General features: G+C 43.9%; 3 non-coding genes across 3 annotated transcripts; all 3 read left to right on the forward strand.

Moving 5' to 3' along the window:
* Nucleotides 1–4499: 4499 nt before the first annotated feature.
* Nucleotides 4500–4618, forward strand: LOC138362433 (5S ribosomal RNA). The gene has a single exon (XR_011227660.1). It is a non-coding gene; the product is annotated as a 5S ribosomal RNA (ribosomal RNA).
* Nucleotides 4619–12849: 8231 nt separating this feature from the next.
* Nucleotides 12850–12968, forward strand: LOC138362434 (5S ribosomal RNA). The gene has a single exon (XR_011227661.1). It is a non-coding gene; the product is annotated as a 5S ribosomal RNA (ribosomal RNA).
* An 8242-nt stretch (nt 12969–21210) lies between these two features.
* On the forward strand, nt 21211–21329 carry LOC138362435 (5S ribosomal RNA). Its single transcript, XR_011227662.1, has one exon. It is a non-coding gene; the product is annotated as a 5S ribosomal RNA (ribosomal RNA).
* Nucleotides 21330–25262: the final 3933 nt, after the last annotated feature.

The following is a 25262-nucleotide window of genomic DNA, read 5'->3' on the forward strand; positions in this document are numbered from 1 at the left end:
CTGTCTGTGTGTGTTTCTCTCTCTCAGTCTCTGTCTGTCTGTCTGTCTGTCTGTCTGTCTGTCTGTCTGTCTGTCTGTCTGTCTGTCTTGTCTGTCTGTCTGTCTGTCTGTCTGTCTGTCTGTCTGTGTCTCTCTCTCTCTCTCTCTCTCTCTCTCTCTCTCTCTCTCTCTCTCTCTCTCTCTCTCTCTCTCTCTCTCTCTCTCTCTCTCTCTCTCTCTCTCTCTCTCTCAACACATATAAGCACTCGGTATCTTTTTTCTAGAGATTAGAGATTCATTGTTATGTTCCACATTAGGATTACTATGCAGGCCACCCTCTTAGGTTTGAAAATGTCAAGAAAACGGTTAATTTAAAATGTCATCTCCTAACTTAACAGATTAAGCCAGAGGACCGAAAACAGAATAAAACAGGACTGGACAGTATGTCACTTATACAAGCTGCTTTTATTTCTAGTACAGTATGACAATTTTTATTTTGGGGGGGTGGGGGGGTGGGTGATCCTTGACAGTGCATAAGAGCGAAAAGCGACGGCGTTTTGTTTGTAAGAGAACAGGTTGTACTACAAATGACTTGATTTATTGATATCACGTGTATGTATGACACCTAAATTAGTGTATTTGTTTATTTATTTATTTATTTATTTATTATATGTGTAGATGAAGGTTAATTCATATGACTGATGCTAGGAATGTCTGAAATCTCCTTAGAAGGATATTTTGGCCCTGAGAAGGGCCGAGTTTGGTGTATACTAGGGTGGTCGATTTAGCTTATGCACGCTCTCCACGGATACGGCGAGCAAGCTGAATGTCCTTTGGCATGATGGTGACACGCTTGGCGTGGATGGCACAGAGGTTAGTGTCCTCGAAGAGACCGACCAGGTAAGCCTCGGATGCCTCCTGTAAAGCCATGACGGCAGACGACTGGAAGCGAAGATCGGTCTTGAAGTCCTGGGCAATCTCGCGCACCAGACGCTGGAAGGGAAGTTTCCTGATGAGCAACTCGGTGCTCTTCTGGTAACGACGGATCTCACGCAGGGCGACCGTTCCGGGCCTGTAACGGTGAGGCTTCTTCACACCCCCTGTGGCAGGAGCAGACTTGCGTGCTGCCTTGGTGGCCAGCTGCTTACGAGGAGCCTTGCCTCCCGTGGACTTGCGAGCAGTCTGCTTGGTGCGAGCCATGGTGAACAACTGTGGTTTGTGATGGCCGGCGCCGAAAAATTTTTGCTTATATACGCCGTCTCGAGGCGCTTGCTCGAGCGCCATTGGCTGCTCGACTCGCCTACGTCACCCCGTTGCCCCTCCCCTCCTTCCTCTGGCTGCAGCCAACAGGCGGCTCACCTCAATCACTATTATCGCTGATTTTGCTCTATTTTTTGGATTTGTGCAAAAGTCATTTCACAGGGACGTGAAACAGACGAGTAGGCAACTGCAGTTTTGAAAGCGTTGTGAGAAAGCCGTGTCTATTCGACCACAAGCGTAAAGTAAGGGCAGGCAGGAGTTGCAATGCTACTAGTACGTCCGCTTGATGGGATATAGTCGGGAAATCGTGCGGGCATTCGTCAATTCGATTCACACAACTACAACACCATGACTGGACGCGGCAAGGGAGGCAAGGGACTCGGAAAGGGTGGCGCCAAGCGTCATCGTAAGGTGCTACGTGACAACATCCAGGGCATCACCAAGCCCGCTATTCGTCGCTTAGCTCGTCGTGGCGGCGTCAAGCGTATTTCGGGTCTCATCTACGAAGAGACCCGTGGCGTCCTGAAGGTGTTCCTCGAGAACGTCATCCGTGATGCTGTAACCTACACGGAACACGCCAAGAGGAAGACCGTCACTGCCATGGACGTGGTGTACGCTCTGAAGCGCCAGGGTCGTACCCTCTACGGATTCGGCGGATAAGAGCTTGGCTAATCCATCGATTCCACCCACCACCACCTCAAAACGGGACCTAATTAGGTCCCTATACTTTTTTACTGAAGGGCTTAATAGACGATAACATAAATTGTTTTGATATCAGCTAGCACATTGGGTCTTATGAAATCTATTTTTTATCCTCGCATGCTTAAAGGGACTCTGATTGGGGGGGGGGGGGGGGGAAGGTTTGTTACGTTATATACTAGCAGAGCAGGATCATTGGTGGGGGGGGGGGGGGTGTGAGGGGGAGAGAGAGAGAGAGAGATCTTTCCCAACTCTTCCTTTTTACATGAGTGAGCTACCCGTTTTATTCATTTTATCCTTCTCAGAGCTGTTTTGATAGTATCCAAATGATGGTAAATGAAAAGGGAGGACACGAATATCTACCCAGAATTCAGGACTGGCAATCGATATGCATGTTTGAGTGAGAATCTTTTTCTCTCTCAACTTAGGTATACGTTTATGTCGTACCTAAAAGCGAGAACCACACTATTGGGACAAGTATGCAAGGCCCAATTTTCCTAACAAGCACAGTTAATTTTGTTATTTTCGAACATTTCTTTCCAAATTGGTTTATCCAATTAACAGTATTATATTAAGATCATGAATTGCTGGGTTAGGTTAGGTTAGCTTAGCTTAGGTTAGGTTAGCTTAGCTTAGCTTGGGTTAGCTTAGGTTAGGTTAGGTTAGCTTAGCTTGGGTTAGCATAGGTTAGGTTAGGTTTGATTACATTTCTATGTTAGATTTAACTCAAATTCAAAACAATTGCCAGTCATTCGGCTTGTTAGTCAACTTGCCTCTAATAGGGGCAATTTGTCTAACAAGACTATTTAGTTTTGTGTGTATATATATATATATATATATATATATATATATATATATATATATATATATATATATATATATATATATATATATATATTATTATTATTATAGCTTCAAGACTCTGAACCAATATAGAAGCATCAAGAGGAAGTGCTTGTGTTATGGGCCAATAGGCCTTCTGCAGTTACTTCCATTCTTATGTTTTTATTCCCATTGGTTCGTGTTTTATCTTGTGTAAATGTCAATCACCTTACCCAAAACTTTGGTACCATATCACCTCACCCATGTATATATATATATATATATATATATATATATATATATATATATATATATATATATATTATATATATATATATAATATAGATGTATATTATATATATATATATATTATATAATATATATTATATATATATATATATATATAATATAGATGTATATTATATATATATATATATATATATATATATATATATATATATATATATATATATATATATATATATATATATAATATACAGAGTAAATCTACCCCAAAAGTAATGATTTATTTGTCTACAAAACTAAACTCTTTTTTGGAATCATATGAGGCCCCTCCACTGAGGGGGGAGGCCTGGATGTTTATTGTCATGTGTATTCATGCTGCTTGCATGTCGTCGTTTATTTTGCCTTTGTTGTTTTTTTGACAGCTTTCTTTGCCTTGGGTGGTTTGGGAGATTTTGAAGCTCTCTTTATTTTGGGCTTTTTGTTCCCAACAACAAGCTGCTGCTGCTGCTGCTGCTTCTTTTTCAAGGCTGTAGGTGGTTTGTTGCTTGTGGCGGCTTTCTTGGGAGTTACCACGGCCTTCTTTGCTGCTGTAGATGGTTTCTTGGTTGTGGTGGCTTTCTTGGGAGTTAGAACGGCCCTCTTCTCTGCTACGGCCAGCTTGAATGATCCACTAGCTCCACTTCCCTTGGTCTGAACAAGAATGCCGTCAGCCACTGCTTTCTTGAGAAATCTTCGGATGTAAATGGCGATCTTGGCAGCCTCGACTTTGTTGTTGGCAACAACGTACTTCTTGATTGCTTGTAGAGACGAGCCCTTACGGTCTTTGAGTGCTGCGACCGCGGCTAGAACCATTTGACTAGTTTTCGGGTGAGCAACCTGGACGCGAGGTTTCCTGGTGGTGGCCACCACAGCAGCAGCAGCCGCAGCCTTCTTGGTAGGCTTTGCTTCTACCATGATGATGATGAACCAACCAAGGTGATGAGAGACGCTCAGACAGTCACGGGGGAATGATGCTGCCGCCGCTTGAGCCGAACCTATTTATGTGCCGGCACGGTACAGAAGCTGCAACCTGGCAACTCGTCCACCAATCACGACGGTTGGTTTTACGGCTCCGAAACCTGGATCCCATATCTTCTCTAAAATAGAAGCATTTGTTCATGTTCTTTGTAAAAGTATCATAAAGCAGGACAGATGAGACAAATATCATAAAAACTGAAGAGCAGATGAGCACACACATGTTTGTATTACAAAAGAAAATCCACAAATTCATTAGAAATTGGCAGGGCAGGCTGAGGAAGTAGGTAGATGTAAAATGTCTGTAAATGGCGAAAGAACATAAACCCAAGACTGAATAAACGATGTTAAATATCCATGCCAAGGAGACAAAAATATGTTAGGATACAATTACCATTAAGACACCACAAGCAGGTCCGTATCCTGCCGCGATGACTTAAAAGAGTTGGTTATTAGCCACAATGTGTAGGCAGTCTCATGCCAACGGCCATACCACGTTGAGAACACCGCTTCTCGTCCGATCAGCGAAGTTAAGCAACGTTGGGTTTGGTTAGTACTTGGATGGGTGACCGCCTGGGAACACCAAATGCTGTTGGCAATAATGTTTTTTGTTTTGTTTTGTTTTGTTTCGTTTGTTTTTGTTTGAATGGCTGGCTCCACGGGAAATTCACGGAGTTGTGTGGAATAAGGCCTGGTAAAATGAATTAATATGTATGTCATGTTTAAAACAAACTCGCTTAATATAGATATTGTGTGAGGCTTTATACAAAAACAAACAACCAAAACAAAACATGTTGTATATATATATATATATATAGCTTAATCCGGGTTTGAACTCGCAACTCCAAGAATACGCATCACTTATATACACTTTACCACTGGACCACTGCTGCAGGACACTAGCTTGATGCTGAGGTATCAATTTAATGACGTAAATGCCATTTCCACAAATAAATGATAATTAAAAAGTATTTGTATGTACAAATCTTTTCTGTTTAAAAGGCTACAATATCAGTTACTGATATAATTTGTGTTAATGTTTCTATACCCACAAGAAGGCATATTTTTGCTTATATGTAAAGGGTACGGAGAAGGAATCCACAGACCATCATTCCCCTCCCCTTCCCTCCCCCCCCCCCCCCACCCCCAACTCCCACCTACTACCACCACCACCACCACCACCACCACCAATCACCACCAATCACCACCAATCACCACCACCAATCACCACCACCACATCTAACCGAAAACCCCCTAACACATCAACCCTCCCCCCAATCAACAGGCGAAATAATAACCCTCAAATGCCTGCCTGCCTGCCTGCCTGCAAGCCAATACTAACGGTCTTCTCAGAAAGAAAATCTCTTTGTATCTGTATTACTTGATGAAATGTATGATTCTAATAATGAAAATAAATTTTGATGTCGGTTGTATGAGCATAATGACCAATATGCACATGATATGAATGAATTAAATAGTGTAGTTTTAAGTAATTAGGTTGTAGACACATTAAGCGGATATGATATTTGACGCGTCCAGAACTGGTGATTTTTGGTTTAGTTTTAAATGCACCACCACCACCACCACCACCACCACCATTGCTTCCCCAGAGCCTAATTAAGGACCGGTAAAAGGAGTCAATATGTATGTCATCTATAAAACCAAAGAATGAATAAAAAAACACACACAAACCTACATAATAGTATTAGGAAGATTGTATGGCAAAAAAAAAAAAGTATTATTCCCATTGGGTCGTTTGAACTCGCGACTTCCAAAACACCAGCCACACACCTTACAACCCAGCCACCATAGAGTTGGTATAATTGTGCAACTTTAGTTATAAAAGTAAAGTTTTCTCACATTGTATTGATAACTTAAAGGATTTTTTTTTTTTTTTGCATGTACAAATCTTATTGTCTGTTCTATGAAAAGGCTTGATGTAAATTATGTATTTTTTGAATGATTGAATTGTAGGCACATTAAGCGGATTCGATATTTGATATATCCAGAAAAGGCGATTTATGTTCAGTTTTAAAATGCATCACCGTTAACGCTAAAGGACTGGTAAAATGACTCGATGTTTGTCATTTTTAAAATAAACACTAAAACAAGGCCCTTAACATATATAATGTTTGAATATAAATTGAATGCATATAAATACAAAGTGGGAGTGGCTGGCTGGCTGCTGGCTGGCTGGCTGGGCTGGCTGGCTGGCTGGCTGGCTGGCTGGCTGGCTGGCTGGCTGGCTGGCTGCCTGGCTGCCTGCCTGCCTGCCTGCCTGCCTGCCTGCCTGCCTGCCTGCCTGCCTGCCTGCCTGGCTGCCTGCCTGCCTGCCTGCCTGCCTGCCTGCCTGCCTGCCTGCCTGCCTGCCTGCCTGCCTGCCTGCCTGCCTGCCTGCCTGCCTGCCTGTCTGGCTGCCTGGCTGCCTGGCTGCCTGCCTGCCTGCCTGCCTGCCTTGCCTTGCCTTGCCTTGCCTTGCCTTGCCTTGCCTTGCCTTGCCTTGCCTTGCCTTGCCTTGCCTTGCCCTGCCCTGCCTTGGCTGCAGCTGGCTGGCTGGCTGGCTGGCTGGCTGGCCGTAAATCAACTCTTAACAACACCACACCACACCACACCATCACTCATCACCCATCACCCACCACCGGCCCCAGTCTCCCAGCCTCTCTTATATACCCGAGCAGGCCCTTTAAATTATTTGAATTGTTGCACTTCGGCCAATGGCAGGCACGATCGCTGCTGCTCAAACATATTCTGGTTCACAAGTATTAATATATATATATATATATATATATATATATATATATATATATATATATATATATATATATATATATATATATATATATATTCATGAAACACATTAAAACCTTGATCATTTATTCATTCATTACGTCTAGTGAAGAATTGCTTTTGTTCATTTGTATGATTAAAAATGGATAGAATATGAATTCCTCGCTTAAAGTAAAATATAAAATATATATTGGATTTATATGATTGGTTAATATTCCAAGTGATGCTGAATATCCCCTATAATTTTGTTTTGTTTGTTTGTTATGTACACATTCCAAATGAAATCAATATAAATGTTATTATTAATGTTTGAAAGTTGATTGTCTACTTGAATCTCTCTATTAAAGTGTGTGTGGCTCCGGATGGAGCCTGGTTATGGTATTTGTCGCGGTGGGTGGCAGAAGTGCTTACTTCTTCTCTGTCTTCTTTGGCAAAAGAACTGCCTGAATGTTTGGAAGAACACCTCCCTGTGCAATGGTTACGCCAGACAGAAGTTTGTTGAGTTCTTCGTCGTTGCGGATGGCCAACTGCAAGTGACGTGGGATGATACGGGTCTTCTTGTTGTCACGTGCGGCGTTACCGGCGAGCTCGAGAACTTCGGCAGCGAGGTATTCCATGACGGCTGCCAGGTAGACAGGAGCGCCAGCACCGACGCGTTCGGCGTAGTTGCCCTTACGCAGCAGACGGTGAATTCTGCCCACGGGGAACTGAAGTCCGGCCCTGCTGGAGCGAGACTTTGACTTGCCCTTCACTTTGCCTCCCTTGCCGCGTCCTGACATTGCTGCTGCTGTTGTGGGTTTGTGGTGTTTTAATGCCGGCCCGCAGATCGAGCTTCGTGTTATATACCCCGCTCAGGATCAAGGGAGTCCGCCACTGACCAATCAGCGCGCTCCGCCACGCGACCCGCTCTGAGCTGAGTCGCGAGCGGGATATAAAAGGAAAGCTCGACTCGCGCAAAAGTTCATTATTGTATCGCAACGCCAGCCAGCACGAGCATCATCATGCCACCCAAGGCATCTGGAAAGGCTGCCAAGAAGGCCGGAAAGGCCCAGAAGGCCATTGCCAAGGGCGATAAGAAAAAGAAGCGCAGGAGGAAGGAGAGCTACAGCATCTACATCTACAAAGTGCTGAAGCAGGTCCACCCCGACACTGGTATCTCTTCCAAAGCCATGTCGATCATGAACTCGTTCGTGAACGACATCTTCGAGCGCATCGCCGCCGAGGCTTCTCGCCTGGCCCACTACAACAAGCGTTCCACCATTACCAGTCGGGAGATCCAGACGGCTGTAAGGCTCCTGTTGCCCGGAGAACTGGCCAAGCACGCCGTCTCTGAGGGCACTAAGGCCGTCACCAAGTACACCTCCTCCAAGTAAACGGCTTACTTACTGCCCTGTGGTGGTGGCTTGGCCTCAAACCAACAAACTCGGCTCCATTGGAGCCACACTTTAATTTCTAAAGAGATTGTGAGTGTTAGACACCAATACTATTATAACAAAAACCTCTGTCACTGAAAGCAAATAGCTATAAAATGAGAATATTTATGAAACTGTCTGTGTGTGTTTCTCTCTCTCAGTCTCTGTCTGTCTGTCTGTCTGTCTGTCTGTCTGTCTGTCTGTCTGTCTGTCTGTCTGTCTTGTCTGTCTGTCTGTCTGTCTGTCTGTCTGTCTGTCTGTGTCTCTCTCTCTCTCTCTCTCTCTCTCTCTCTCTCTCTCTCTCTCTCTCTCTCTCTCTCTCTCTCTCTCTCTCTCTCTCTCTCTCTCTCTCTCTCTCTCTCTCAACACATATAAGCACTCGGTATCTTTTTTCTAGAGATTAGAGATTCATTGTTATGTTCCACATTAGGATTACTATGCAGGCCACCCTCTTAGGTTTGAAAATGTCAAGAAAACGGTTAATTTAAAATGTCATCTCCTAACTTAACAGATTAAGCCAGAGGACCGAAAACAGAATAAAACAGGACTGGACAGTATGTCACTTATACAAGCTGCTTTTATTTCTAGTACAGTATGACAATTTTTATTTTGGGGGGGTGGGGGGGGTGGGTGATCCTTGACAGTGCATAAGAGCGAAAAGCGACGGCGTTTTGTTTGTAAGAGAACAGGTTGTACTACAAATGACTTGATTTATTGATATCACGTGTATGTATGACACCTAAATTAGTGTATTTGTTTATTTATTTATTTATTTATTTATTATATGTGTAGATGAAGGTTAATTCATATGACTGATGCTAGGAATGTCTGAAATCTCCTTAGAAGGATATTTTGGCCCTGAGAAGGGCCGAGTTTGGTGTATACTAGGGTGGTCGATTTAGCTTATGCACGCTCTCCACGGATACGGCGAGCAAGCTGAATGTCCTTTGGCATGATGGTGACACGCTTGGCGTGGATGGCACAGAGGTTAGTGTCCTCGAAGAGACCGACCAGGTAAGCCTCGGATGCCTCCTGTAAAGCCATGACGGCAGACGACTGGAAGCGAAGATCGGTCTTGAAGTCCTGGGCAATCTCGCGCACCAGACGCTGGAAGGGAAGTTTCCTGATGAGCAACTCGGTGCTCTTCTGGTAACGACGGATCTCACGCAGGGCGACCGTTCCGGGCCTGTAACGGTGAGGCTTCTTCACACCCCCTGTGGCAGGAGCAGACTTGCGTGCTGCCTTGGTGGCCAGCTGCTTACGAGGAGCCTTGCCTCCCGTGGACTTGCGAGCAGTCTGCTTGGTGCGAGCCATGGTGAACAACTGTGGTTTGTGATGGCCGGCGCCGAAAAATTTTTGCTTATATACGCCGTCTCGAGGCGCTTGCTCGAGCGCCATTGGCTGCTCGACTCGCCTACGTCACCCCGTTGCCCCTCCCCTCCTTCCTCTGGCTGCAGCCAACAGGCGGCTCACCTCAATCACTATTATCGCTGATTTTGCTCTATTTTTTGGATTTGTGCAAAAGTCATTTCACAGGGACGTGAAACAGACGAGTAGGCAACTGCAGTTTTGAAAGCGTTGTGAGAAAGCCGTGTCTATTCGACCACAAGCGTAAAGTAAGGGCAGGCAGGAGTTGCAATGCTACTAGTACGTCCGCTTGATGGGATATAGTCGGGAAATCGTGCGGGCATTCGTCAATTCGATTCACACAACTACAACACCATGACTGGACGCGGCAAGGGAGGCAAGGGACTCGGAAAGGGTGGCGCCAAGCGTCATCGTAAGGTGCTACGTGACAACATCCAGGGCATCACCAAGCCCGCTATTCGTCGCTTAGCTCGTCGTGGCGGCGTCAAGCGTATTTCGGGTCTCATCTACGAAGAGACCCGTGGCGTCCTGAAGGTGTTCCTCGAGAACGTCATCCGTGATGCTGTAACCTACACGGAACACGCCAAGAGGAAGACCGTCACTGCCATGGACGTGGTGTACGCTCTGAAGCGCCAGGGTCGTACCCTCTACGGATTCGGCGGATAAGAGCTTGGCTAATCCATCGATTCCACCCACCACCACCTCAAAACGGGACCTAATTAGGTCCCTATACTTTTTTACTGAAGGGCTTAATAGACGATAACATAAATTGTTTTGATATCAGCTAGCACATTGGGTCTTATGAAATCTATTTTTTATCCTCGCATGCTTAAAGGGACTCTGATTGGGGGGGGGGGGGGGGGGAAGGTTTGTTACGTTATATACTAGCAGAGCAGGATCATTGGTGGGGGGGGGGGGGGGTGTGAGGGGGAGAGAGAGAGAGAGATCTTTCCCAACTCTTCCTTTTTACATGAGTGAGCTACCCGTTTTATTCATTTTATCCTTCTCAGAGCTGTTTTGATAGTATCCAAATGATGGTAAATGAAAAGGGAGGACACGAATATCTACCCAGAATTCAGGACTGGCAATCGATATGCATGTTTGAGTGAGAATCTTTTTCTCTCTCAACTTAGGTATACGTTTATGTCGTACCTAAAAGCGAGAACCACACTATTGGGACAAGTATGCAAGGCCCAATTTTCCTAACAAGCACAGTTAATTTTGTTATTTTCGAACATTTCTTTCCAAATTGGTTTATCCAATTAACAGTATTATATTAAGATCATGAATTGCTGGGTTAGGTTAGGTTAGCTTAGCTTAGGTTAGGTTAGCTTAGCTTAGCTTGGGTTAGCTTAGGTTAGGTTAGGTTAGCTTAGCTTGGGTTAGCATAGGTTAGGTTAGGTTTGATTACATTTCTATGTTAGATTTAACTCAAATTCAAAACAATTGCCAGTCATTCGGCTTGTTAGTCAACTTGCCTCTAATAGGGGCAATTTGTCTAACAAGACTATTTAGTTTTGTGTGTATATATATATATATATATATATATATATATATATATATATATATATATATATATATATATATATATATATATTATTATTATTATAGCTTCAAGACTCTGAACCAATATAGAAGCATCAAGAGGAAGTGCTTGTGTTATGGGCCAATAGGCCTTCTGCAGTTACTTCCATTCTTATGTTTTTATTCCCATTGGTTCGTGTTTTATCTTGTGTAAATGTCAATCACCTTACCCAAAACTTTGGTACCATATCACCTCACCCATGTATATATATATATATATATATATATATATATATATATATATATATATATATATGTATATTATATATATATATAATATAGATGTATATTATATATATATATTATATATATATATATATATATATATATATATATATATATATAATATAGATGTATATTATATATATATATATATATATATATATATATATATATATATATATATATATATATATATTATATATTATATAATATACAGAGTAAATCTACCCCAAAAGTAATGATTTATTTGTCTACAAAACTAAACTCTTTTTTGGAATCATATGAGGCCCCTCCACTGAGGGGGGAGGCCTGGATGTTTATTGTCATGTGTATTCATGCTGCTTGCATGTCGTCGTTTATTTTGCCTTTGTTGTTTTTTTGACAGCTTTCTTTGCCTTGGGTGGTTTGGGAGATTTTGAAGCTCTCTTTATTTTGGGCTTTTTGTTCCCAACAACAAGCTGCTGCTGCTGCTGCTGCTTCTTTTTCAAGGCTGTAGGTGGTTTGTTGCTTGTGGCGGCTTTCTTGGGAGTTACCACGGCCTTCTTTGCTGCTGTAGATGGTTTCTTGGTTGTGGTGGCTTTCTTGGGAGTTAGAACGGCCCTCTTCTCTGCTACGGCCAGCTTGAATGATCCACTAGCTCCACTTCCCTTGGTCTGAACAAGAATGCCGTCAGCCACTGCTTTCTTGAGAAATCTTCGGATGTAAATGGCGATCTTGGCAGCCTCGACTTTGTTGTTGGCAACAACGTACTTCTTGATTGCTTGTAGAGACGAGCCCTTACGGTCTTTGAGTGCTGCGACCGCGGCTAGAACCATTTGACTAGTTTTCGGGTGAGCAACCTGGACGCGAGGTTTCCTGGTGGTGGCCACCACAGCAGCAGCAGCCGCAGCCTTCTTGGTAGGCTTTGCTTCTACCATGATGATGATGAACCAACCAAGGTGATGAGAGACGCTCAGACAGTCACGGGGGAATGATGCTGCCGCCGCTTGAGCCGAACCTATTTATGTGCCGGCACGGTACAGAAGCTGCAACCTGGCAACTCGTCCACCAATCACGACGGTTGGTTTTACGGCTCCGAAACCTGGATCCCATATCTTCTCTAAAATAGAAGCATTTGTTCATGTTCTTTGTAAAAGTATCATAAAGCAGGACAGATGAGACAAATATCATAAAAACTGAAGAGCAGATGAGCACACACATGTTTGTATTACAAAAGAAAATCCACAAATTCATTAGAAATTGGCAGGGCAGGCTGAGGAAGTAGGTAGATGTAAAATGTCTGTAAATGGCGAAAGAACATAAACCCAAGACTGAATAAACGATGTTAAATATCCATGCCAAGGAGACAAAAATATGTTAGGATACAATTACCATTAAGACACCACAAGCAGGTCCGTATCCTGCCGCGATGACTTAAAAGAGTTGGTTATTAGCCACAATGTGTAGGCAGTCTCATGCCAACGGCCATACCACGTTGAGAACACCGCTTCTCGTCCGATCAGCGAAGTTAAGCAACGTTGGGTTTGGTTAGTACTTGGATGGGTGACCGCCTGGGAACACCAAATGCTGTTGGCAATAATGTTTTTTGTTTTGTTTTGTTTTGTTTCGTTTGTTTTTGTTTGAATGGCTGGCTCCACGGGAAATTCACGGAGTTGTGTGGAATAAGGCCTGGTAAAATGAATTAATATGTATGTCATGTTTAAAACAAACTCGCTTAATATAGATATTGTGTGAGGCTTTATACAAAAACAAACAACCAAAACAAAACATGTTGTATATATATATATATATATAGCTTAATCCGGGTTTGAACTCGCAACTCCAAGAATACGCATCACTTATATACACTTTACCACTGGACCACTGCTGCAGGACACTAGCTTGATGCTGAGGTATCAATTTAATGACGTAAATGCCATTTCCACAAATAAATGATAATTAAAAAGTATTTGTATGTACAAATCTTTTCTGTTTAAAAGGCTACAATATCAGTTACTGATATAATTTGTGTTAATGTTTCTATACCCACAAGAAGGCATATTTTTGCTTATATGTAAAGGGTACGGAGAAGGAATCCACAGACCATCATTCCCCTCCCCTTCCCTCCCCCCCCCCCCCCACCCCCAACTCCCACCTACTACCACCACCACCACCACCACCACCACCAATCACCACCAATCACCACCAATCACCACCACCAATCACCACCACCACATCTAACCGAAAACCCCCTAACACATCAACCCTCCCCCCAATCAACAGGCGAAATAATAACCCTCAAATGCCTGCCTGCCTGCCTGCCTGCAAGCCAATACTAACGGTCTTCTCAGAAAGAAAATCTCTTTGTATCTGTATTACTTGATGAAATGTATGATTCTAATAATGAAAATAAATTTTGATGTCGGTTGTATGAGCATAATGACCAATATGCACATGATATGAATGAATTAAATAGTGTAGTTTTAAGTAATTAGGTTGTAGACACATTAAGCGGATATGATATTTGACGCGTCCAGAACTGGTGATTTTTGGTTTAGTTTTAAATGCACCACCACCACCACCACCACCACCACCATTGCTTCCCCAGAGCCTAATTAAGGACCGGTAAAAGGAGTCAATATGTATGTCATCTATAAAACCAAAGAATGAATAAAAAAACACACACAAACCTACATAATAGTATTAGGAAGATTGTATGGCAAAAAAAAAAAGTATTATTCCCATTGGGTCGTTTGAACTCGCGACTTCCAAAACACCAGCCACACACCTTACAACCCAGCCACCATAGAGTTGGTATAATTGTGCAACTTTAGTTATAAAAGTAAAGTTTTCTCACATTGTATTGATAACTTAAAGGATTTTTTTTTTTTTTTGCATGTACAAATCTTATTGTCTGTTCTATGAAAAGGCTTGATGTAAATTATGTATTTTTTGAATGATTGAATTGTAGGCACATTAAGCGGATTCGATATTTGATATATCCAGAAAAGGCGATTTATGTTCAGTTTTAAAATGCATCACCGTTAACGCTAAAGGACTGGTAAAATGACTCGATGTTTGTCATTTTTAAAATAAACACTAAAACAAGGCCCTTAACATATATAATGTTTGAATATAAATTGAATGCATATAAATACAAAGTGGGAGTGGCTGGCTGGCTGGCTGGCTGGCTGGCTGGCTGGCTGGCTGGCTGGCTGGCTGGCTGGCTGGCTGGCTGGCTGGCTGGCTGCCTGGCTGCCTGCCTGCCTGCCTGCCTGCCTGCCTGCCTGCCTGCCTGCCTGCCTGCCTGCCTGGCTGCCTGCCTGCCTGCCTGCCTGCCTGCCTGCCTGCCTGCCTGCCTGCCTGCCTGCCTGCCTGCCTGCCTGCCTGCCTGCCTGCCTGCCTGCCTGTCTGGCTGCCTGGCTGCCTGGCTGCCTGCCTGCCTGCCTGCCTGCCTTGCCTTGCCTTGCCTTGCCTTGCCTTGCCTTGCCTTGCCTTGCCTTGCCTTGCCTTGCCTTGCCCTGCCCTGCCTTGGCTGCAGCTGGCTGGCTGGCTGGCTGGCTGGCTGGCCGTAAATCAACTCTTAACAACACCACACCACACCACACCATCACTCATCACCCATCACCCACCACCGGCCCCAGTCTCCCAGCCTCTCTTATATACCCGAGCAGGCCCTTTAAATTATTTGAATTGTTGCACTTCGGCCAATGGCAGGCACGATCGCTGCTGCTCAAACATATTCTGGTTCACAAGTATTAATATATATATATATATATATATATATATATATATATATATATATATATATATATATATATATATATATATATATATATATATATATATATATGAAACACATTAAAACCTTGATCATTTATTCATTCATTACGTCTAGTGAAGAATTGCTTTTGTTCATTTGTATGATTAAAAATGGATAGAATATGAATTCCTCGCTTAAAGTAAAATATAAAATATATATTGGATTTATATGATTGGTTAATATTCCAAGTGATGCTGAATATCCCCTATAATTTTGTTTTGTTTGTTTGTTATGTACACATTCCAAATGAAATCAATATAAATGTTATTATTAATGTTTGAAAGTTGATTGTCTACTTGAATCTCTCTATTAAAGTGTGTGTGGCTCCGGATGGAGCCTGGTTATGGTATTTGTCGCGGTGGGTGGCAGAAGTGCTTACTTCTTCTCTGTCTTCTTTGGCAAAAGAACTGCCTGAATGTTTGGAAGAACACCTCCCTGTGCAATGGTTACGCCAGACAGAAGTTTGTTGAGTTCTTCGTCGTTGCGGATGGCCAACTGCAAGTGACGTGGGATGATACGGGTCTTCTTGTTGTCACGTGCGGCGTTACCGGCGAGCTCGAGAACTTCGGCAGCGAGGTATTCCATGACGGCTGCCAGGTAGACAGGAGCGCCAGCACCGACGCGTTCGGCGTAGTTGCCCTTACGCAGCAGACGGTGAATTCTGCCCACGGGGAACTGAAGTCCGGCCCTGCTGGAGCGAGACTTTGACTTGCCCTTCACTTTGCCTCCCTTGCCGCGTCCTGACATTGCTGCTGCTGTTGTGGGTTTGTGGTGTTTTAATGCCGGCCCGCAGATCGAGCTTCGTGTTATATACCCCGCTCAGGATCAAGGGAGTCCGCCACTGACCAATCAGCGCGCTCCGCCACGCGACCCGCTCTGAGCTGAGTCGCGAGCGGGATATAAAAGGAAAGCTCGACTCGCGCAAAAGTTCATTATTGTATCGCAACGCCAGCCAGCACGAGCATCATCATGCCACCCAAGGCATCTGGAAAGGCTGCCAAGAAGGCCGGAAAGGCCCAGAAGGCCATTGCCAAGGGCGATAAGAAAAAGAAGCGCAGGAGGAAGGAGAGCTACAGCATCTACATCTACAAAGTGCTGAAGCAGGTCCACCCCGACACTGGTATCTCTTCCAAAGCCATGTCGATCATGAACTCGTTCGTGAACGACATCTTCGAGCGCATCGCCGCCGAGGCTTCTCGCCTGGCCCACTACAACAAGCGTTCCACCATTACCAGTCGGGAGATCCAGACGGCTGTAAGGCTCCTGTTGCCCGGAGAACTGGCCAAGCACGCCGTCTCTGAGGGCACTAAGGCCGTCACCAAGTACACCTCCTCCAAGTAAACGGCTTACTTACTGCCCTGTGGTGGTGGCTTGGCCTCAAACCAACAAACTCGGCTCCATTGGAGCCACACTTTAATTTCTAAAGAGATTGTGAGTGTTAGACACCAATACTATTATAACAAAAACCTCTGTCACTGAAAGCAAATAGCTATAAAATGAGAATATTTATGAAACTGTCTGTGTGTGTTTCTCTCTCTCAGTCTCTGTCTGTCTGTCTGTCTGTCTGTCTGTCTGTCTGTCTGTCTGTCTGTCTGTCTGTCTTGTCTGTCTGTCTGTCTGTCTGTCTGTCTGTCTGTCTGTGTCTCTCTCTCTCTCTCTCTCTCTCTCTCTCTCTCTCTCTCTCTCTCTCTCTCTCTCTCTCTCTCTCTCTCTCTCTCTCTCTCTCTCTCTCTCTCTCTCTCTCTCAACACATATAAGCACTCGGTATCTTTTTTCTAGAGATTAGAGATTCATTGTTATGTTCCACATTAGGATTACTATGCAGGCCACCCTCTTAGGTTTGAAAATGTCAAGAAACGGTATTTAAATGTCATCTCCTAACTTAACAGATTAAGCCAGAGGACCGAAAACAGAATAAAACAGGACTGGACAGTATGTCACTTATACAAGCTGCTTTTATTTCTAGTACAGTATGACAATTTTTATTTTGGGGGGGTGGGGGGGGTGGGTGATCCTTGACAGTGCATAAGAGCGAAAAGCGACGGCGTTTTGTTTGTAAGAGAACAGGTTGTACTACAAATGACTTGATTTATTGATATCACGTGTATGTATGACACCTAAATTAGTGTATTTGTTTATTTATTTATTTATTTATTTATTATATGTGTAGATGAAGGTTAATTCATATGACTGATGCTAGGAATGTCTGAAATCTCCTTAGAAGGATATTTTGGCCCTGAGAAGGGCCGAGTTTGGTGTATACTAGGGTGGTCGATTTAGCTTATGCACGCTCTCCACGGATACGGCGAGCAAGCTGAATGTCCTTTGGCATGATGGTGACACGCTTGGCGTGGATGGCACAGAGGTTAGTGTCCTCGAAGAGACCGACCAGGTAAGCCTCGGATGCCTCCTGTAAAGCCATGACGGCAGACGACTGGAAGCGAAGATCGGTCTTGAAGTCCTGGGCAATCTCGCGCACCAGACGCTGGAAGGGAAGTTTCCTGATGAGCAACTCGGTGCTCTTCTGGTAACGACGGATCTCACGCAGGGCGACCGTTCCGGGCCTGTAACGGTGAGGCTTCTTCACACCCCCTGTGGCAGGAGCAGACTTGCGTGCTGCCTTGGTGGCCAGCTGCTTACGAGGAGCCTTGCCTCCCGTGGACTTGCGAGCAGTCTGCTTGGTGCGAGCCATGGTGAACAACTGTGGTTTGTGATGGCCGGCGCCGAAAAATTTTTGCTTATATACGCCGTCTCGAGGCGCTTGCTCGAGCGCCATTGGCTGCTCGACTCGCCTACGTCACCCCGTTGCCCCTCCCCTCCTTCCTCTGGCTGCAGCCAACAGGCGGCTCACCTCAATCACTATTATCGCTGATTTTGCTCTATTTTTTGGATTTGTGCAAAAGTCATTTCACAGGGACGTGAAACAGACGAGTAGGCAACTGCAGTTTTGAAAGCGTTGTGAGAAAGCCGTGTCTATTCGACCACAAGCGTAAAGTAAGGGCAGGCAGGAGTTGCAATGCTACTAGTACGTCCGCTTGATGGGATATAGTCGGGAAATCGTGCGGGCATTCGTCAATTCGATTCACACAACTACAACACCATGACTGGACGCGGCAAGGGAGGCAAGGGACTCGGAAAGGGTGGCGCCAAGCGTCATCGTAAGGTGCTACGTGACAACATCCAGGGCATCACCAAGCCCGCTATTCGTCGCTTAGCTCGTCGTGGCGGCGTCAAGCGTATTTCGGGTCTCATCTACGAAGAGACCCGTGGCGTCCTGAAGGTGTTCCTCGAGAACGTCATCCGTGATGCTGTAACCTACACGGAACACGCCAAGAGGAAGACCGTCACTGCCATGGACGTGGTGTACGCTCTGAAGCGCCAGGGTCGTACCCTCTACGGATTCGGCGGATAAGAGCTTGGCTAATCCATCGATTCCACCCACCACCACCTCAAAACGGGACCTAATTAGGTCCCTATACTTTTTTACTGAAGGGCTTAATAGACGATAACATAAATTGTTTTGATATCAGCTAGCACATTGGGTCTTATGAAATCTATTTTTTATCCTCGCATGCTTAAAGGGACTCTGATTGGGGGGGGGGGGGGGGAAGGTTTGTTACGTTATATACTAGCAGAGCAGGATCATTGGTGGGGGGGGGGGGGGTGTGAGGGGGAGAGAGAGAGAGAGAGATCTTTCCCAACTCTTCCTTTTTACATGAGTGAGCTACCCGTTTTATTCATTTTATCCTTCTCAGAGCTGTTTTGATAGTATCCAAATGATGGTAAATGAAAAGGGAGGACACGAATATCTACCCAGAATTCAGGACTGGCAATCGATATGCATGTTTGAGTGAGAATCTTTTTCTCTCTCAACTTAGGTATACGTTTATGTCGTACCTAAAAGCGAGAACCACACTATTGGGACAAGTATGCAAGGCCCAATTTTCCTAACAAGCACAGTTAATTTTGTTATTTTCGAACATTTCTTTCCAAATTGGTTTATCCAATTAACAGTATTATATTAAGATCATGAATTGCTGGGTTAGGTTAGGTTAGCTTAGCTTAGGTTAGGTTAGCTTAGCTTAGCTTGGGTTAGCTTAGGTTAGGTTAGGTTAGCTTAGCTTGGGTTAGCATAGGTTAGGTTAGGTTTGATTACATTTCTATGTTAGATTTAACTCAAATTCAAAACAATTGCCAGTCATTCGGCTTGTTAGTCAACTTGCCTCTAATAGGGGCAATTTGTCTAACAAGACTATTTAGTTTTGTGTGTATATATATATATATATATATATATATATATATATATATATATATATATATATATATATATATATATATAATATATATATATATTATTATTATAGCTTCAAGACTCTGAACCAATATAGAAGCATCAAGAGGAAGTGCTTGTGTTATGGGCCAATAGGCCTTCTGCAGTTACTTCCATTCTTATGTTTTTATTCCCATTGGTTCGTGTTTTATCTTGTGTAAATGTCAATCACCTTACCCAAAACTTTGGTACCATATCACCTCACCCATGTATATATATATATATATATATATATATATATATATTATATATATATATATATATGTATATTATATATATATATAATATAGATGTATATTATATATATATATATATATATATATATATATATATATATATATATATATATATAATATAGATGTATATTATATATATATATATATTATATATATATATATATATATATATATATATATATATATATATAATATATATATAATATACAGAGTAAATCTACCCCAAAAGTAATGATTTATTTGTCTACAAAACTAAACTCTTTTTTGGAATCATATGAGGCCCCTCCACTGAGGGGGGAGGCCTGGATGTTTATTGTCATGTGTATTCATGCTGCTTGCATGTCGTCGTTTATTTTGCCTTTGTTGTTTTTTTGACAGCTTTCTTTGCCTTGGGTGGTTTGGGAGATTTTGAAGCTCTCTTTATTTTGGGCTTTTTGTTCCCAACAACAAGCTGCTGCTGCTGCTGCTGCTTCTTTTTCAAGGCTGTAGGTGGTTTGTTGCTTGTGGCGGCTTTCTTGGGAGTTACCACGGCCTTCTTTGCTGCTGTAGATGGTTTCTTGGTTGTGGTGGCTTTCTTGGGAGTTAGAACGGCCCTCTTCTCTGCTACGGCCAGCTTGAATGATCCACTAGCTCCACTTCCCTTGGTCTGAACAAGAATGCCGTCAGCCACTGCTTTCTTGAGAAATCTTCGGATGTAAATGGCGATCTTGGCAGCCTCGACTTTGTTGTTGGCAACAACGTACTTCTTGATTGCTTGTAGAGACGAGCCCTTACGGTCTTTGAGTGCTGCGACCGCGGCTAGAACCATTTGACTAGTTTTCGGGTGAGCAACCTGGACGCGAGGTTTCCTGGTGGTGGCCACCACAGCAGCAGCAGCCGCAGCCTTCTTGGTAGGCTTTGCTTCTACCATGATGATGATGAACCAACCAAGGTGATGAGAGACGCTCAGACAGTCACGGGGGAATGATGCTGCCGCCGCTTGAGCCGAACCTATTTATGTGCCGGCACGGTACAGAAGCTGCAACCTGGCAACTCGTCCACCAATCACGACGGTTGGTTTTACGGCTCCGAAACCTGGATCCCATATCTTCTCTAAAATAGAAGCATTTGTTCATGTTCTTTGTAAAAGTATCATAAAGCAGGACAGATGAGACAAATATCATAAAAACTGAAGAGCAGATGAGCACACACATGTTTGTATTACAAAAGAAAATCCACAAATTCATTAGAAATTGGCAGGGCAGGCTGAGGAAGTAGGTAGATGTAAAATGTCTGTAAATGGCGAAAGAACATAAACCCAAGACTGAATAAACGATGTTAAATATCCATGCCAAGGAGACAAAAATATGTTAGGATACAATTACCATTAAGACACCACAAGCAGGTCCGTATCCTGCCGCGATGACTTAAAAGAGTTGGTTATTAGCCACAATGTGTAGGCAGTCTCATGCCAACGGCCATACCACGTTGAGAACACCGCTTCTCGTCCGATCAGCGAAGTTAAGCAACGTTGGGTTTGGTTAGTACTTGGATGGGTGACCGCCTGGGAACACCAAATGCTGTTGGCAATAATGTTTTTTGTTTTGTTTTGTTTTGTTTCGTTTGTTTTTGTTTGAATGGCTGGCTCCACGGGAAATTCACGGAGTTGTGTGGAATAAGGCCTGGTAAAATGAATTAATATGTATGTCATGTTTAAAACAAACTCGCTTAATATAGATATTGTGTGAGGCTTTATACAAAAACAAACAACCAAAACAAAACATGTTGTATATATATATATATATAGCTTAATCCGGGTTTGAACTCGCAACTCCAAGAATACGCATCACTTATATACACTTTACCACTGGACCACTGCTGCAGGACACTAGCTTGATGCTGAGGTATCAATTTAATGACGTAAATGCCATTTCCACAAATAAATGATAATTAAAAAGTATTTGTATGTACAAATCTTTTCTGTTTAAAAGGCTACAATATCAGTTACTGATATAATTTGTGTTAATGTTTCTATACCCACAAGAAGGCATATTTTTGCTTATATGTAAAGGGTACGGAGAAGGAATCCACAGACCATCATTCCCCTCCCCTTCCCTCCCCCCCCCCCCCCACCCCCAACTCCCACCTACTACCACCACCACCACCACCACCACCACCAATCACCACCAATCACCACCAATCACCACCACCAATCACCACCACCACATCTAACCGAAAACCCCCTAACACATCAACCCTCCCCCCAATCAACAGGCGAAATAATAACCCTCAAATGCCTGCCTGCCTGCCTGCCTGCAAGCCAATACTAACGGTCTTCTCAGAAAGAAAATCTCTTTGTATCTGTATTACTTGATGAAATGTATGATTCTAATAATGAAAATAAATTTTGATGTCGGTTGTATGAGCATAATGACCAATATGCACATGATATGAATGAATTAAATAGTGTAGTTTTAAGTAATTAGGTTGTAGACACATTAAGCGGATATGATATTTGACGCGTCCAGAACTGGTGATTTTTGGTTTAGTTTTAAATGCACCACCACCACCACCACCACCACCACCATTGCTTCCCCAGAGCCTAATTAAGGACCGGTAAAAGGAGTCAATATGTATGTCATCTATAAAACCAAAGAATGAATAAAAAAACACACACAAACCTACATAATAGTATTAGGAAGATTGTATGGCAAAAAAAAAAAAGTATTATTCCCATTGGGTCGTTTGAACTCGCGACTTCCAAAACACCAGCCACACACCTTACAACCCAGCCACCATAGAGTTGGTATAATTGTGCAACTTTAGTTATAAAAGTAAAGTTTTCTCACATTGTATTGATAACTTAAAGGATTTTTTTTTTTTTTTGCATGTACAAATCTTATTGTCTGTTCTATGAAAAGGCTTGATGTAAATTATGTATTTTTTGAATGATTGAATTGTAGGCACATTAAGCGGATTCGATATTTGATATATCCAGAAAAGGCGATTTATGTTCAGTTTTAAAATGCATCACCGTTAACGCTAAAGGACTGGTAAAATGACTCGATGTTTGTCATTTTTAAAATAAACACTAAAACAAGGCCCTTAACATATATAATGTTTGAATATAAATTGAATGCATATAAATACAAAGTGGGAGTGGCTGGCTGGCTGGCTGGCTGGCTGGCTGGCTGGCTGGCTGGCTGGCTGGCTGGCTGGCTGGCTGGCTGGCTGGCTGGCTGGCTGGCTGCCTGGCTGCCTGCCTGCCTGCCTGCCTGCCTGCCTGCCTGCCTGCCTGCCTGCCTGCTGCCTGCCTGGCTGCCTGCCTGCCTGCCTGCCTGCCTGCCTGCCTGCCTGCCTGCCTGCCTGCCTGCCTGCCTGCCTGCCTGCCTGCCTGCCTGTCTGGCTGCCTGGCTGCCTGGCTGCCTGCCTGCCTGCCTGCCTGCCTGCCTTGCCTTGCCTTGCCTTGCCTTGCCTTGCCTTGCCTTGCCTTGCCTTGCCTTGCCTTGCCTTGCCTTGCCCTGCCCTGCCTTGGCTGCAGCTGGCTGGCTGGCTGGCTGGCTGGCTGGCCGTAAATCAACTCTTAACAACACCACACCACACCACACCATCACTCATCACCCATCACCCACCACCGGCCCCAGTCTCCCAGCCTCTCTTATATACCCGAGCAGGCCCTTTAAATTATTTGAATTGTTGCACTTCGGCCAATGGCAGGCACGATCGCTGCTGCTCAAACATATTCTGGTTCACAAGTATTAATATATATATATATATATATATATATATATATATATATATATATATATATATATATATATATATATATATATATATTCATGAAACACATTAAAACCTTGATCATTTATTCATTCATTACGTCTAGTGAAGAATTGCTTTTGTTCATTTGTATGATTAAAAATGGATAGAATATGAATTCCTCGCTTAAAGTAAAATATAAAATATATATTGGATTTATATGATTGGTTAATATTCCAAGTGATGCTGAATATCCCCTATAATTTTGTTTTGTTTGTTTGTTATGTACACATTCCAAATGAAATCAATATAAATGTTATTATTAATGTTTGAAAGTTGATTGTCTACTTGAATCTCTCTATTAAAGTGTGTGTGGCTCCGGATGGAGCCTGGTTATGGTATTTGTCGCGGTGGGTGGCAGAAGTGCTTACTTCTTCTCTGTCTTCTTTGGCAAAAGAACTGCCTGAATGTTTGGAAGAACACCTCCCTGTGCAATGGTTACGCCAGACAGAAGTTTGTTGAGTTCTTCGTCGTTGCGGATGGCCAACTGCAAGTGACGTGGGATGATACGGGTCTTCTTGTTGTCACGTGCGGCGTTACCGGCGAGCTCGAGAACTTCGGCAGCGAGGTATTCCATGACGGCTGCCAGGTAGACAGGAGCGCCAGCACCGACGCGTTCGGCGTAGTTGCCCTTACGCAGCAGACGGTGAATTCTGCCCACGGGGAACTGAAGTCCGGCCCTGCTGGAGCGAGACTTTGACTTGCCCTTCACTTTGCCTCCCTTGCCGCGTCCTGACATTGCTGCTGCTGTTGTGGGTTTGTGGTGTTTTAATGCCGGCCCGCAGATCGAGCTTCGTGTTATATACCCCGCTCAGGATCAAGGGAGTCCGCCACTGACCAATCAGCGCGCTCCGCCACGCGACCCGCTCTGAGCTGAGTCGCGAGCGGGATATAAAAGGAAAGCTCGACTCGCGCAAAAGTTCATTATTGTATCGCAACGCCAGCCAGCACGAGCATCATCATGCCACCCAAGGCATCTGGAAAGGCTGCCAAGAAGGCCGGAAAGGCCCAGAAGGCCATTGCCAAGGGCGATAAGAAAAAGAAGCGCAGGAGGAAGGAGAGCTACAGCATCTACATCTACAAAGTGCTGAGCAGGTCCACCCCGCACTGGTATCTCTTCCAAAGCCATGTCGATCATGAACTCGTTCGTGAACGACATCTTCGAGCGCATCGCCGCCGAGGCTTCTCGCCTGGCCCACTACAACAAGCGTTCCACCATTACCAGTCGGGAGATCCAGACGGCTGTAAGGCTCTCTGTTGCCCGGAGAACTGGCCAAGGCACGCCGTCTCTGAGGGCACTAAGGCCGTCACCAAGTACACCTCCTCCAAGTAAACGGCTTACTTACTGCCCTGTGGTGGTGGCTTGGCCTCACAACCAACAAACTCGGCTCCATTGGAGCCACACTTTAATTTCTAAAGAGATTGTGATGTTAGACACCAATACTATTATAACAAAAACCTCTGTCACTGAAAGCAAATAGCTATAAAATGAGAATATTTATGAAACTTCTGTGTGTGTTTCTCTCTCAGTCCGTGTCTGTCTGTCTGTCTGTCCTGTCTGTCTGTCTGTCTGTCTGTCTGTCTGTCTGTCTGTCTTTCTGTCTGTCTGTCTGTCGTCTGTCTGTCTGTCTGTGTCTCTCTCTCTCTCTCCTCTCTCTCTCTCTCTCCTCCTCTCTCTCTCTCTCTCTCTCCTCTCTCTCTCT

This window comes from Procambarus clarkii, unplaced genomic scaffold, assembly GCF_040958095.1.
Source record: "Procambarus clarkii isolate CNS0578487 unplaced genomic scaffold, FALCON_Pclarkii_2.0 HiC_scaffold_1804, whole genome shotgun sequence".
Taxonomy (NCBI): Eukaryota; Metazoa; Arthropoda; class Malacostraca; order Decapoda; family Cambaridae; genus Procambarus; species Procambarus clarkii.